The sequence below is a fragment of the Chiloscyllium punctatum genome, chromosome 24 (assembly GCF_047496795.1).
Source record: "Chiloscyllium punctatum isolate Juve2018m chromosome 24, sChiPun1.3, whole genome shotgun sequence".
NCBI classification, from domain to species: domain Eukaryota; kingdom Metazoa; phylum Chordata; class Chondrichthyes; order Orectolobiformes; family Hemiscylliidae; genus Chiloscyllium; species Chiloscyllium punctatum.
This window is the reverse complement of record NC_092762.1, coordinates 57,176,295-57,188,986: the sequence shown is the minus strand read 5'-3', so window position 1 is coordinate 57,188,986 and position 12,692 is coordinate 57,176,295. Positions and strand designations below refer to the sequence as shown.

The 12,692-nt window shown below is 43.0% G+C and overlaps 1 protein-coding gene across 3 annotated transcripts in view; it reads left to right on the top strand.

Moving 5' to 3' along the window:
• Positions 1–12,692, top strand: part of LOC140494563 (caytaxin-like) — a 76,379-nt gene that overhangs the window by 13,577 nt on the left and 50,110 nt on the right. The gene's annotated exons all lie outside the window — the stretch shown is intronic.

The window sequence follows — 12,692 nt, the reverse complement described above, 5'->3', positions numbered from 1 at the left end:
CTTTTTAAATCGCGTGTTCTTCCAGAATGAAGTTACTAAGATAGAAATTGTTGTGAGGGCAAGAAACTTCAATGAAATACGCATTTCCCGGAATTTACTGCGAAATAATAATAGAACAGTGAGCACATTCGACAATGATAAGGTCGTAACTTTGAATCACTGTTGGAGAAAGCATGAGCTGAAAGTTTAATTGCTGCTTTTGTCACCTGGTCCTGTGAGGGCGGGGATGTCCTAACCACAAATTATATTTGTTTGGCACATTAACATGGTAAAACAGAAGATAGGGTTCAAGTTTTATTGTTCAGAGTTGAAAAATGTGGTGCTGGAAAAACCCAGCGGGCTAGGCAGCATCCGTGGAGCAGGAGAATCGACGTTTCAGGCATAAGCCCTTCTTCAGGAATGAATAAGCCTCTTTCGATTCTCCTGCTCCTTAGATGCTGCTTTGCCTGCTGTGTTTTTCCAGTGCCACATTTTTCAACTCTGGTACTCCAGCATCTGCAGTCCTCACTTTCTCCTTATTGGTCAGCGTGTTGAGTACAGGACATTGGTTAGGCCACTGTTGGAATATTGCGTGCAATTCTGCTCTCCTTATTGGAAAGATGTTGAGAAACTTGAAAGAGTTCAGGAAAGATTTACAAGGATGTTGCCAGAGTTGGAGGATCTGAGCTATATATAGGGAGAGGCTGAACAGGCTGGGGCTGTTTTCCCTGGAGCGTTTGAGGCTGAGGGTTGACCTTATAGAGGTTAACAAAATTATGAGGGGCATGGATAGGGTAAATTGGCAAAGTCTTTTCCCTGGGGTCGGGGAGTCCAGAACTAGAGGGCATAGGTTTAGGGTGAGAAGGGAAAGATATGAGAGACCAGTGGGGCAACTTTTTCACAGAGGGTGGAACGTGTATGGAATGAGCTGCCAGAGGATGTGGTGGAGGCTGGTACAATTGCAACATTTAAGAGGCATTTCGATGGGTATATGAATAGGAAGGGTTTGGAGGGATATGGGCCGGGTGCTGGCAGATAGGACGAGATTGGTTTGGGATATCTAGTCGGCATGGACGGGTTGGACTGAAGGGTCTTTCCGTGCTGTACATCTCTATGACTGTGAGAAATGGCTCTCACTCTTCAATAATTTCAGTCTGAGCCAAATTCTGAAGCAGGTATTTATTAAAACATTCTTATAAGAATGGGTGTCCGACAAGTAGGCACACCGATCAACAGGTTACATCGCAAGTTATAGATTTCAGCTGAGTCTCTCGGCACTCCTCTTTTAGCTTATTGGCTTAAACCTGTCATAAGCTACTCACTTCACTCCTCTGTTTACTTCTCCCACTACTCTAAGCCTGTCGCCCCTTACTCTTGTTTGTTTCTTGCCTTATTTGGCCTATCCAGTCCCTTGTTTGTGACAAATTCCAGGTGTTAGCTCTATTACCTGCCCATGGTACGTGTCCTAACATACCTGACCAAGTTGATTAAAAATATTTAAAGAACAAGTGTTTTTAATCTAACAGGAAACTGAAGATCAAGTGTTGTCACTCCCTCAAGATGAACACAATGCCAGCAGGCCTTGTAGCAGGAGTGGATTTTGCCAGATGTAGAGTCAGCAGACGAATTTGTGAGAGCCATAAAAGCAGCTTCCTTTTTAGAACATGCAACTCTTGCCATAGAAATGACACTCCATCCAAGATTCCATGTGCCCTGAAAGACGGCCAGCACTGGAGTAATCTCATGCTTTTTCTGGCACAGACTGCACAATCTTTCTTTAATCTGTTCATGGGATGCGGGCATCACTGGCCAAGGCACCGGTTATTGTCCAAAGGACAGGTAAATGTCAACCACATTGCTGTGGGTCTGGAGTCACATATAAACCAGCCCAATTAAGGATAACAGATGGTCCATAAAGGGCTCAGTAAACCAGATAGATTTTAAGGAATATTGACAGCAGTTAATATTGTTTTTAATTCCAGATTTTTATTTGGAATTCAAATTTTGCCATCTGCCTTGGTGGAGATTGGAATCCATATTCCTGAAACATATAGAGTCATAGAGATGTACAACCTGGAAACAGACCCTTCGGTCCAACTCTCCATGCCGACCAGATATCCTAAGCTAATCCAGTCCCATTTGCCAGCATTTGGCCCATATCCCTCTATACTCTGCTCATTCATATACTCGAGTTTAGATCAGAGTGGTGCTGGAAAAGCACAGCAGGTCAGACGTTTCAGGCAAAAGCCCTTCTATCGATTTTCCTGCTGTGCTTTTTTCAGCACCACTCTGATCCAAACTTTGGTTTCCAGCATCTGCAGTCCTCACTTTTGCCCATTCATATACCCATCCAGATACCATTTAAATGTTGTAACTTGCCTCGTGTTCTACATTACAGGCCCAGCGACATTACAACTACGTCACCAGCTCCCCCTAAAGTGCTCTAGTACCTTCAATTTTACTCAATTGTCGCAAAGAATGATTATTTGGGTGAGATGAATAAGAACGACTGGTACTCAGCAGTCATTGGGCCATCAGGAGCAATGGGGAAAGGATTGAGTTAAAAAGATAAATAAGTCAGCTTAACTGGCCATGTGTTTATATTCCAGACAACCTTCTCCCATCCTAAATAAATGTGAATGCTGAAAGTCTACAATAAAAACAAAGCGCTGGAGAAACTCAACAGGTTTTTCAGCATCTGTGGAGACAGAAACCCAAGTTAAAGTTTTGAAGTGCAGTATGACTCTTCTTTGGAACTGAAGGGTTTTGAAGAACAGTCACAGAACTCAAAACACTAACTCTGTTGCCTTGTTAAGATGCTGCCAGGCCTTCTGAGTTCCGCCAGCACTTTTTCTGTATTTATATCCCTCCCAATCTACTTCAGCTAAGGTTTTCAACATGTTCTTCTGTCCCTTTCTGGCTCATGTATTTAGATTCTTCTTAAATGTACCTAGGCCAGTGATAACAAGTTGTGCATTCTAACAGGCCAAAGATGTACAAGTTAGATGGATAGACAGTGCTAAATTGCCCATGGTGTCTGGGGATGTGCAGGCCAGGTGGGTTAGCCAAGGGAAATGCAACGTTACTGGAAAACATTAGAGGGGTAAATCTGGATGGGATGCTCTGGGTTGGTGTGGACTCGATGGGCCAAATGGCTTGTTTCAAGCCATGGAGATTCTGTGATCCTAATCACTCCCTTGGTAAAGACCTCTTTCCTAAATTCCCTATTGAATTTATTAGTTTATGACCACTTATTTTGACTGCCTCCAAAGTGGAAACATCCCTATGTCCATATGAAGCCCCTTCATTTTTTAATGATTGCTCTTGTGTGTTATACTGCTGTAAATAACACCATTTTTTTGAGGCTAGAGTCTATATCCATTGATTATTGTGGAAAGCTCAGTAATCAGATGAGGATGGGATCAGAACATATTCCCATCAATTGCATTTTAATATATAGTAAAAGCACATTGTGTGGGGTCAGAGGTGGAGCATCAGATACACTGGTATTTAATGGTACTCAGCAAGAGCCAGCATCTTCAGGAGAGGTGAGGGAGAAAGTGAGCAATATTTTTAATTACCTCAGTTCTTTAGCACACAAATAAGCAACCTTTCCATCTTCTCACCTCATGGCATATGAGGCAGATAAAGCACATGTTATCCATAACTAGATGTCCTGAAGCTGGTCCCCAGTGGCTGTAAATTGAGGAGCATCACTCAACATTTTTCATGGCTGACCGAACTCCTTCAAAATGTATTAATAAGGTAGCCTAGAACCTAACCATTTCTTGTTTTAAAGGTAAATATAAGGTGTTGCATCCCAGATGTAATTTGATTGGTCAAATTGCTTGACAGTAAAAAAAAACACACTTTATTGAAATGCTGTAGGTAAAACACAACAACAGAAAAAAACATTAAAAATTTGCTTAGCTGTAACTCTGTCAAAATGCTTACAAAATAGCAAAATAATAGATTAGTTCACTACCAAACAGTAACTGTTCCAATATAGTAACATCCCAGAAACATACCTTTGGCAAAAGGCACGGTGGCTCAGTGGTTAGCACTGCTGCCTCACAGCACTAGGGACCAGAGTTCAATTCCCACCTTGGACAACTGTCTGTGTGGAATTTGCATATTCTCCCCGTGTCTCTGCGTGGGTTTCCTCTGGGTGCTCCAGTTTCCTCCCATAGTCCAAAGGTGTGCAGATCAGGTGATTTGGCCATGCTAAATTGCCCATAGTGTTAGGTACATTAGTCAGGGTGAATGTAGGGGAATGGGTCTGGGTGGATTGCTCTTCAGAGGGTCGGTGTTGACTTGGTGGGCCAAAGGGCCTGTTTCTACACTGTAGGGAGTCTAATCTAAATTTAATAAAATAGATTATCTCACATGCAGTTCTAACAGCCCAGGATGAAAAACATTAAGAGAAAACTCAGATAGAATGTAGCAGGAGAGATGCACTGTAGCAACAGACCCAACAACAACTGCAATTGGAAACCTAAGAAACTAATCCTGGTTCTGGGGGAAGCTTGACCCCCACCCAGTCAGGCTGCTTATATTGTTCCAACTTATGAAAAAAAACCAAGACCCCCTAACAAACTGTTGACTCCTGTGGCTTGGGTAGGCTACTTGATACCTCTGCCTTAAAACTGCTCTTATAAAAAAAACCAGGACAAAGTAACCTCGTAAAAGCACAGTATTGACACATTTCTCACTCTTAACACAGTTCTACCAGAGTGACTTACAAATTGATAGCCAAGCTGTTTGGCCACACCTTCCACAGCTGTCAAGTTCTGGAACTGGACTCACACCTGGAGCTTCTGGCTGAGAGGCAGGGCAACTACCACTGCACAACAAGATTTTCTTGCCTATGTTCTCTATATTTTTCTGCTGGTCACCTGCCATTGTTATAGTGTACAGACACTTTGCAAATCATTGAGTGAGTTCTGCACACTGGGCAATACATGGAGCAAGTGAAAGCTTAATTGTCTTCAAATCATGACACTGGGCCACAAAGCTCAATATCCGTTCAGTTCATTCATAAACAATAGTATCTTTAGAACAAAACATCTGAAGGACCCACACTATTCAGACAACACCTACTGAATGTTCAGGGCAAAGAAAAGACTGGTTTTACAAAATCACCTCTTCTGCCACCCAAAATTCTTGATTATCACAAACAATAAATGCACCAATATTCAACACCTTTCTTTTATGTGTTTTGCTTAATGCGCATAGAAATCTTTGGTACCGTCCAGCCTAGTAAATGTAGAATAAACCAGACTTTATTACCAATACAAGCCTAACCACTTCATCATGGTATTTACCTTCATCCATCTGTCAATCTAATTTCCAAAATGGAGATAGTTTTCTCAGTTACTAATCCCAGAAAAGAAATCCATATCGTCATAACTCTCCGAACAAAGGGATTTTTCCTGCTCATTGTTCTAAATGTTACACATTTAAGTGTGTATCAAAGCCCTTCCTTCTAGCAAACAAACTACTCCAAACAATCTGAATGCATCAGCCCTTTCTTGTACCTTTTTAATATTTCTATCATATGACCCCAGAATCACATTATTCAAATTAAAACAGCATCAAATTTTCAAGTCTTTGACCAATATTGGATGATTCCTGCAAGATCACAAGCAGGTCAAAATTGACATTTGACTATACAATGACAATTGAATACAGTGCAAAAGCCCATTGTCTGGAATTACAGGATCAAGTCTTCGCTGGTGCTCAGCTTGGAGGTGGAGTGATGTCATGTCTGACCCCCACTGCCTTCCTGCATTGGCATGGTGGAAATGCCACTGGACTAGCAATCTGGATTCAAAACAAAGAAGTGTGGGTGCTGGAAATCCGAAACACAACCAGAAAGTGCTGAAAACACTCAGCAGGTTTGGCAGCATCTGTAGAGAGAGAAAGAGAAGCAGAGTTAACTTTTTGAGTCCAGCAACACTTCATCAGAACCCACCAACAGCTATGTACTCCTCAATGTTGCTCCCTGCACAAGTGCTGAAGCTTCTGAATGGCTGGTAGCTAAGTAGGATTTCTGCTCCATATGTCCATGATTCCAGAGACTTCACCATTACCTATTGGTGTGTAGTTTGACAGACAGCAAGGGTCTGTTGCTGGTCTTCCGTTTGGTTTGTTAGACCCTGCGACCACAACAAGCTTCTGCCCTTGGATGACTGAAGATCAACTATTACTCAATAAACTGTACTGTATCAAGAGACAATGGTAATTGTAATTTGCAATTGTACAATTATGATTTGATAAACCTGAACATTGTTTAAAGGTTTAGATGGAGACGAATTTCTTAAGCATGTACAAGACAATTTTCTGATTCAGTTTGTGGATGCACCTACTAGAAAAGATGCAAAACTTGACCTACTCGTGGGAAATAAGGCAGGGCAGGTGACTGAGGTGTCAGTGGGGGAGCACTTTGGGGCCAGCGACCATAATTCTATTTGTTTTAAAATAGTGATGGAAAAGGATAGACCAGATCTAAAAGTTGAAGTTCTAAATTGGAGAAAGGCCAATTTTGACGGTATTAGGCAAGAACGTTCGAAAGCTGATTGGAGGGAGATGTTTGCAGGTAAAGGGATGGCTGGAAAATGGGAAGCCTTCAGAAATGAGATAACAAGAATCCAGAGAAAGTATATTTGTGTTAGGGTGAAAGGGAAGGCTGGTAGGTATAGGGAATGCTGGATGACTAAAGAAATTGAGGGTTTGGTTCAGAAAAAAAAGGAAGCATATGTCAGGTATAGACAGGATAGATCAAGTAAATCCTTAGAAGAGTAGAAAGGAAGTAGTATACTTAAGAGGGAAATCAGGAGGGCATAGAAGGGGACTTGAGATAGCTTTGGCAAATAGAATTAAGGAGAATTCAAAGGGTTTTTACAAATATGTTAAGGACAAAAGGGTAGCTAGGGAGAGAATAGGGCCCCTCAGCAAGGCGGCCTTTGTGTGGAGCCACAGAAAATGGGGAAGATACTAAATGAATATTTTGCATCAGTATTTACTTTGGAAAAGGATATGGAAGATATAGACTGTAGGGAAATAGATAGTGACATCTTGCAAAATGTCCAGATTACAGAGGAGGAAGTGCTGGGTGTCTTAAAACGCATAAAGGTGGATAAATCCCCAGGACCTGATCAGGTGTACCCGAGAACTCTGTGGGAAGCTAGAGAAGTGATTGCTGGGCCTCTTGCTGAGATATTTGTATCATCGATAGTCACAGGTGAGGTGCCCGAAGACTGGAGGTTGGCAAACGTGGTGCCACTGTTTAAGAAGGGCAGTAAAGACAAGCCAGGGAACTATAGACCGGTGAGCCTGACCTCAGTGGTGGGCAAGTTGTTGGAGGGAATCCTGAGGGACAGGATGTACATGTATTTGGAAAGGCAAGGACTGATTAGGGATAGTCAACATGGCTTTGTGTGTGGAAAACCATGTCTCACAAACATGATTGAGTTTTTTGATGAAGTAACAAAGAAGGTTGATCAGGGCAGAGCAGTAGATGTGATCTATATGGACTTCAGTAAGGCGTTCGACAAGGTTCCCCATGGGAGACTGATTAGCAAGGTGAGACCTCATGGAATACAGGGAGAACTAGCCATTTGGAAACAGAACTGGCTCAAAGGCAGAAGACAGAGGTGGTGGTGGAGGGTTGTTTTTCAGACTGGAGGCCTGTGACCAGTGGAGTGCCACAAGGATCAGTGCTGGGCCCTCTATTTTTTGTCATTTACATAAATGATTTGAATGCGAGCATAAGAGGTACAGTTAGTAAGTTTGCAGATGACACCAAAATTGGAGGTGTAGTGGACAGCAAAGAGGGTTACCTCAGATTACAATAGGATCTTGACCAGATGGGCCAATGGACTGAGAAGTGGCAGATGGAGTTTAATTCAGATAAATGCGAGGTGCTGCATTTTGGGAAAGCAAGTCTTAGCAGGACTTATACACTTAATGGTAAGGTCCTAGGGAGTATTGTTGAACAAAGAGACCTTGGAATGCCGGTTCATAGCTGCTTGAAAGTGGAGTTGCAGGTAGATAGGATAGTGAAGGCGGCATTTGGTATGCTTTCCTTTGTTGGTCAGAGTATTGAGTACAGGAGTTGGGAGGTCCTGTTGCAGCTGTACAGGATATTGGTTGGGCCACCTTTGGAATATTACGTGCAATTCTGGTCTCCTTCCTATTGGAAAGATGTTGTGAAAGTTGAAAGGGTTCAGAAAAGATTTACAAGGATGTTGCCAGGGTTGGAGGATCTGAGCTATAGGGAGAGACTGAACAGGCTGGTGCTGTTTTCCCTGGAGTGTTGGAGGCTGAGGGGTGACCTTATAGAGGTTTGCAAAATTATGAGGGGCATGGATAGGATAAATAGATAAATTATTTTCCCGGGGTCGGGGAGTCCAGAACTAGAGGGCATAGGGTTTAGGGTGAGAGGGGAAAGATATAAAAGAGACCTAAGGGGCAATTTTTTCACACAGAGGGTGGTACGTGTATGGAATCAGCTGCCAGAGGATGTGGTGGAGTCTAGTACAATTGCAGCATTTAAGAGGCATTTGGATGGGTATATGAATAGGAAGGGTTTGGAGGGATATGGGCTGGGTTCTGGCAGGTGGGACTAGATTGGGTTGGAATATTTGATTGGCATGGGCAGGTTGGACTGAAGGGTCTGTTTTCATGCTGTCCATCTCTATGACTCTGTTGTTGCAGACATTATAATACATGATTAATATGCCCATTGTTTCCAAAGCATGCAGCATGTAAACTTCTTGCTGCCAATTTATTTAAATCATTATGTTGTCCCGGCAGTCTTAGTTTGCTGTTGAGAAATGGATACTGGAGCATGGGTTAAGTATCTTCATGTTGGCCTGAACTTTAAAGCTCGTCTGCATCTCTTATGGGAAGGTACGTTTTGGTAGAAGCAAATATCAGACGTCATTGTAAAAATGAGTTTTACCTGGAGAAAGGCACAGGAACAGTAAATCAAGGCAGATTGTCGATATTAAGACTTTCCAGTGCTGCATTGAAGGCCTTTGATGAGGAGAGAGGAGGAGAAATGTCAATCAATAGCAGAGAGCCAGGAATCCTTCAAGATCTGTTCTCAAAGGCAGTGAAACCAGAGGGCTATGACTGTCAATGTCAGGCATTGAGCCTCAATCTGATAGGGGTGCTGCAAAAAATTTAGTGATCTCATGAGTTAGTGAATGCACCTTCAAATGTAATGTAACGAACCACTGCATCGTACATTGATCAGTGTACCAACTTCCATCATTCACATAATGACAGTCTTAATCAATTACAACTCACATCTCATATTTGTGACTTCACCTCACCAAACTTTGCTTAGCTGGAAGCCACATATCCACATCTCACAAAATTTACACACTGCCAGCTAACCAACAAAAAGCATGACTGCTACGTTGCAGCATGCTTACTGGCACAGATTACACTTACTCGCAGGAGAAGACAGGATGGTAGTGGAGGGTTGTTTTTCAGACTGGAGGCCTGTGACCAGTGGAGTGCCACAAGGATCGGTGCTGGGCCCTCCACGTTTTGTCATATTCATAAATGATTTGGATGCGAGCATAAGAGGTACAGTTACTAAGTTTGAAGATGACACCAAAATTGCAGGTGTAGTGGACAACGAAGAGGGTTACCTCAGATTACAACAGGATCTGGACCAGATGGGCCAATGGACTGAGAAGTGGCAGATGGAGTTTAATTCATATAAATACGAGGTGCTGCATTTTGGGAAAGCAAATCTTAGCAGGACTTATACACTTAATGGTAAGGTCCTGGGGAGTGTTGCTGAACAGAGACCTTGGAGTGCAGGTTCATAGCTCCTTGAAATGGAGTCGCAGTAGATAGGATAGTGAAGAAGGCGTTTGGTATGCTTTCCTTTATTGTTCAGAGTATTGAGTACAGGAGTTGGGAGGTCATGTTGTGGCTGTATAGAACATTAGTTAGGCCACTGTTGGAATATTGCATGCAATTCTGGTCTCCTTCCTATCGGAAAGATGTTGTGAAACTTGAAAGGGTTCAGAAAAGATTTACAAGGATGTTGCCAGGGTTGGAGGATCTGAGCTACAGGGAGAGGCTGAACAGGCTGGGGCTGTTTTCCCTGGAGTGTTGGAGGCAGAGGGGAGACCTTATAGAGGTTTACAAAATTACGAGGGGCATGGATAGGATAAATAGACAAAGTCTTTTCCCTGGATTCGGGGAGTCCAGAACTAGAGGGCATAGGTTTAGGGTGAGAGGGGCAAGATATAAAAGAGACCTAAGGGTCAACGTTTTCACACAGAGGGTAGTACATGTATGGAATGAGCTGCCAGAGGATGTGGTGGAGGCTGGTACAATTGCAACATTAAAGAGGCATTTGGATGGGTATATGAATAGGAAGGGTTTGGAGGGATATGGGCCGGGTGCTGACAGGTAGGACTAGATTGGGTTAGGATACCTGGTTGACATGTACAGGTCGGACCGAAGGGTCCATTTCCATGCTATACATCTCTATGACTGTAACTGCGAGGGGCAGGCGACATTGTATGAGCTTCCTTGCATGGAAGGGATGGTGCCTGCCATTATTGGCATAGCCCTAATGGAGGCAATGTCCAGCAGTGGGGCTGAAACCATCATTCATTCCTGCCACTCCACTTGGCTTTTGCTGGGTCTATCAAGCAGCCAGCCCAGACTACTAACCCTTGCCAAGATGGGTCAGAGCTGCTCAAGGTTGTCCTGCAAGGTCATCGGTAGTTTTCACCATTGAAAATCATCAACCTTCCACCATCCTCATTATAGGCAATCGTGTAGCATTGTGTCAGATCACTAAGATTAACTCACTGAAGATAGGCACCAGGTAATGCAGAAGGGTGATTAGCTGCATCCTGTATGCAATCTGGAATGTTCAAGTTACAAACTTTGCAATGCTGGCTTTGTGGTGATTTGCATTTTGATCTTACTGGTAAGAGTATTCGCTGATGATCAGTGACAGGGAGAAGGTAAGCTGTGAGATTTTGATGAATGGGGATTTTCCTTGTTGTGCATGTGGATGAGTTGATCAGTTTGAAAGGAATTGTATGACTTGCCTCTTCCTGCTCCTGAGCTGGTTGCTATTTAGCTGATGCCAAATCTGTCTCGTCATGACAATGAGGATGTGCAACATGTAGCATGCTGCTGAATACTGTAGAATTCCTCGAGAGTGGCCCAGGCAATGGTAGCATTGTGTAATTCCCAACGGCATTCCCAACCACATTTTGTTTATCAACATGGCTTTTATTGTATGGATCTTGCACGTGTGTTTGTGCGCGTATAACAGAACTCTGATCCATATGGCCAATGACCAGCTCTTGTCTCTTAGTAGCTACTTTGAGACTTTGTAGTTTGCAATGGTGGCAGATGGCACTGCAGACCACTGCAAAAGAAGACACTGCTGTCAGGTTACTGGGCGTGGAATTGCACATTATGCTGTGTGGCCGTACACTGTGAATATTGAGAGAGATGGAATTCCTTACAGTTGTGATAGACCTCAGTGTTGATACATGGTGCCCACAAATCGTTGTGTGAGTAATGAAAAGCACAATGCACCTTGTAGAAACCTGCAGTCTCACAAAGCTGCATGCTGGTTTTCCCTCCTCCTTACTGACAAGAAAGAATTAAATGTATTCAGCTGTATTGGAGCCTCAGTGATTTCCCTATACAATATTGGACTGCAAACTCAAAAATGTTTCAAGTATCATCTGCTCAAACCCAGGAGAAGCCAGAGACGTAGCATGGTGAAGTTCAATGTCAAAGCCTCTGGCAATGCTGGCTCTGATGCAATAGTCATGGCTGCAACGAGTGGTATATTTCACTGAAGGTCTTCTTAGTGAAGCAGGGACATCTAACATACTTTACTCCCACTGTGGTTTTGGGGTATAAAATTGCAGTCTCCTGTTGAGAGTCCTCCATCTCTTCCCCTTCCGTGTTCAAGTAGCTCCATTTCACCTCTCATTCTGCCTGTCATGCTGTGTGCCAAAGTGGGTGCAAACTGTTGCAGACTTCTAATAAGTGGTCTTTGCAGAATTCTTGAAATCAGGATGTGTCACAGTTTGTCAGCTCTTTACCTTCCTGTGCACTTGTTAATGCCCTCACCAAAATGGCACTGAAATAACTCCTCTAAGGTCCGTACCCTGTCAACAAGTCATCCTTTATTCACATCGTACATGACACTAACTCAGCTAGATCCAAGCTGGCTCCTAAAGTTGTCAGAACCTCAAATGCTCCTGTTTATTTCTTTTTCTTTTCTGGTTATATTTTATTAACCAGTACAAATTACAAACAAACATGAACAGCCTTGTACAAGAAACAGTAACTTGCAGGAGATGGCAAAACCAGACCCCAAACTGCACCGTTTAACCAGTTTTCAGAGAAATAAGGACAAACCTCAAATCCCACTTTCAGTCATCACAAAATTAACAGTAACAATACATACAAGACCGTCCAACCAAATGAGAAACAGTGCGTAGACTACAACCCCACCCCAGCAAGCCACCCATCCCTCCCACCTTGCTCCTGATTTTTTTTCTTTTATTTTCTTTTTATTTCTTTTTAAAAACCCCCACACTACCGCCTAACTGCGGTAGTGCTTATTTTTTCCCCAGCACCCATGGTATGTGTGCAGGTGTGAGACACAGTGAAAGACACAAGGTGCACGAATCTTTATTCAA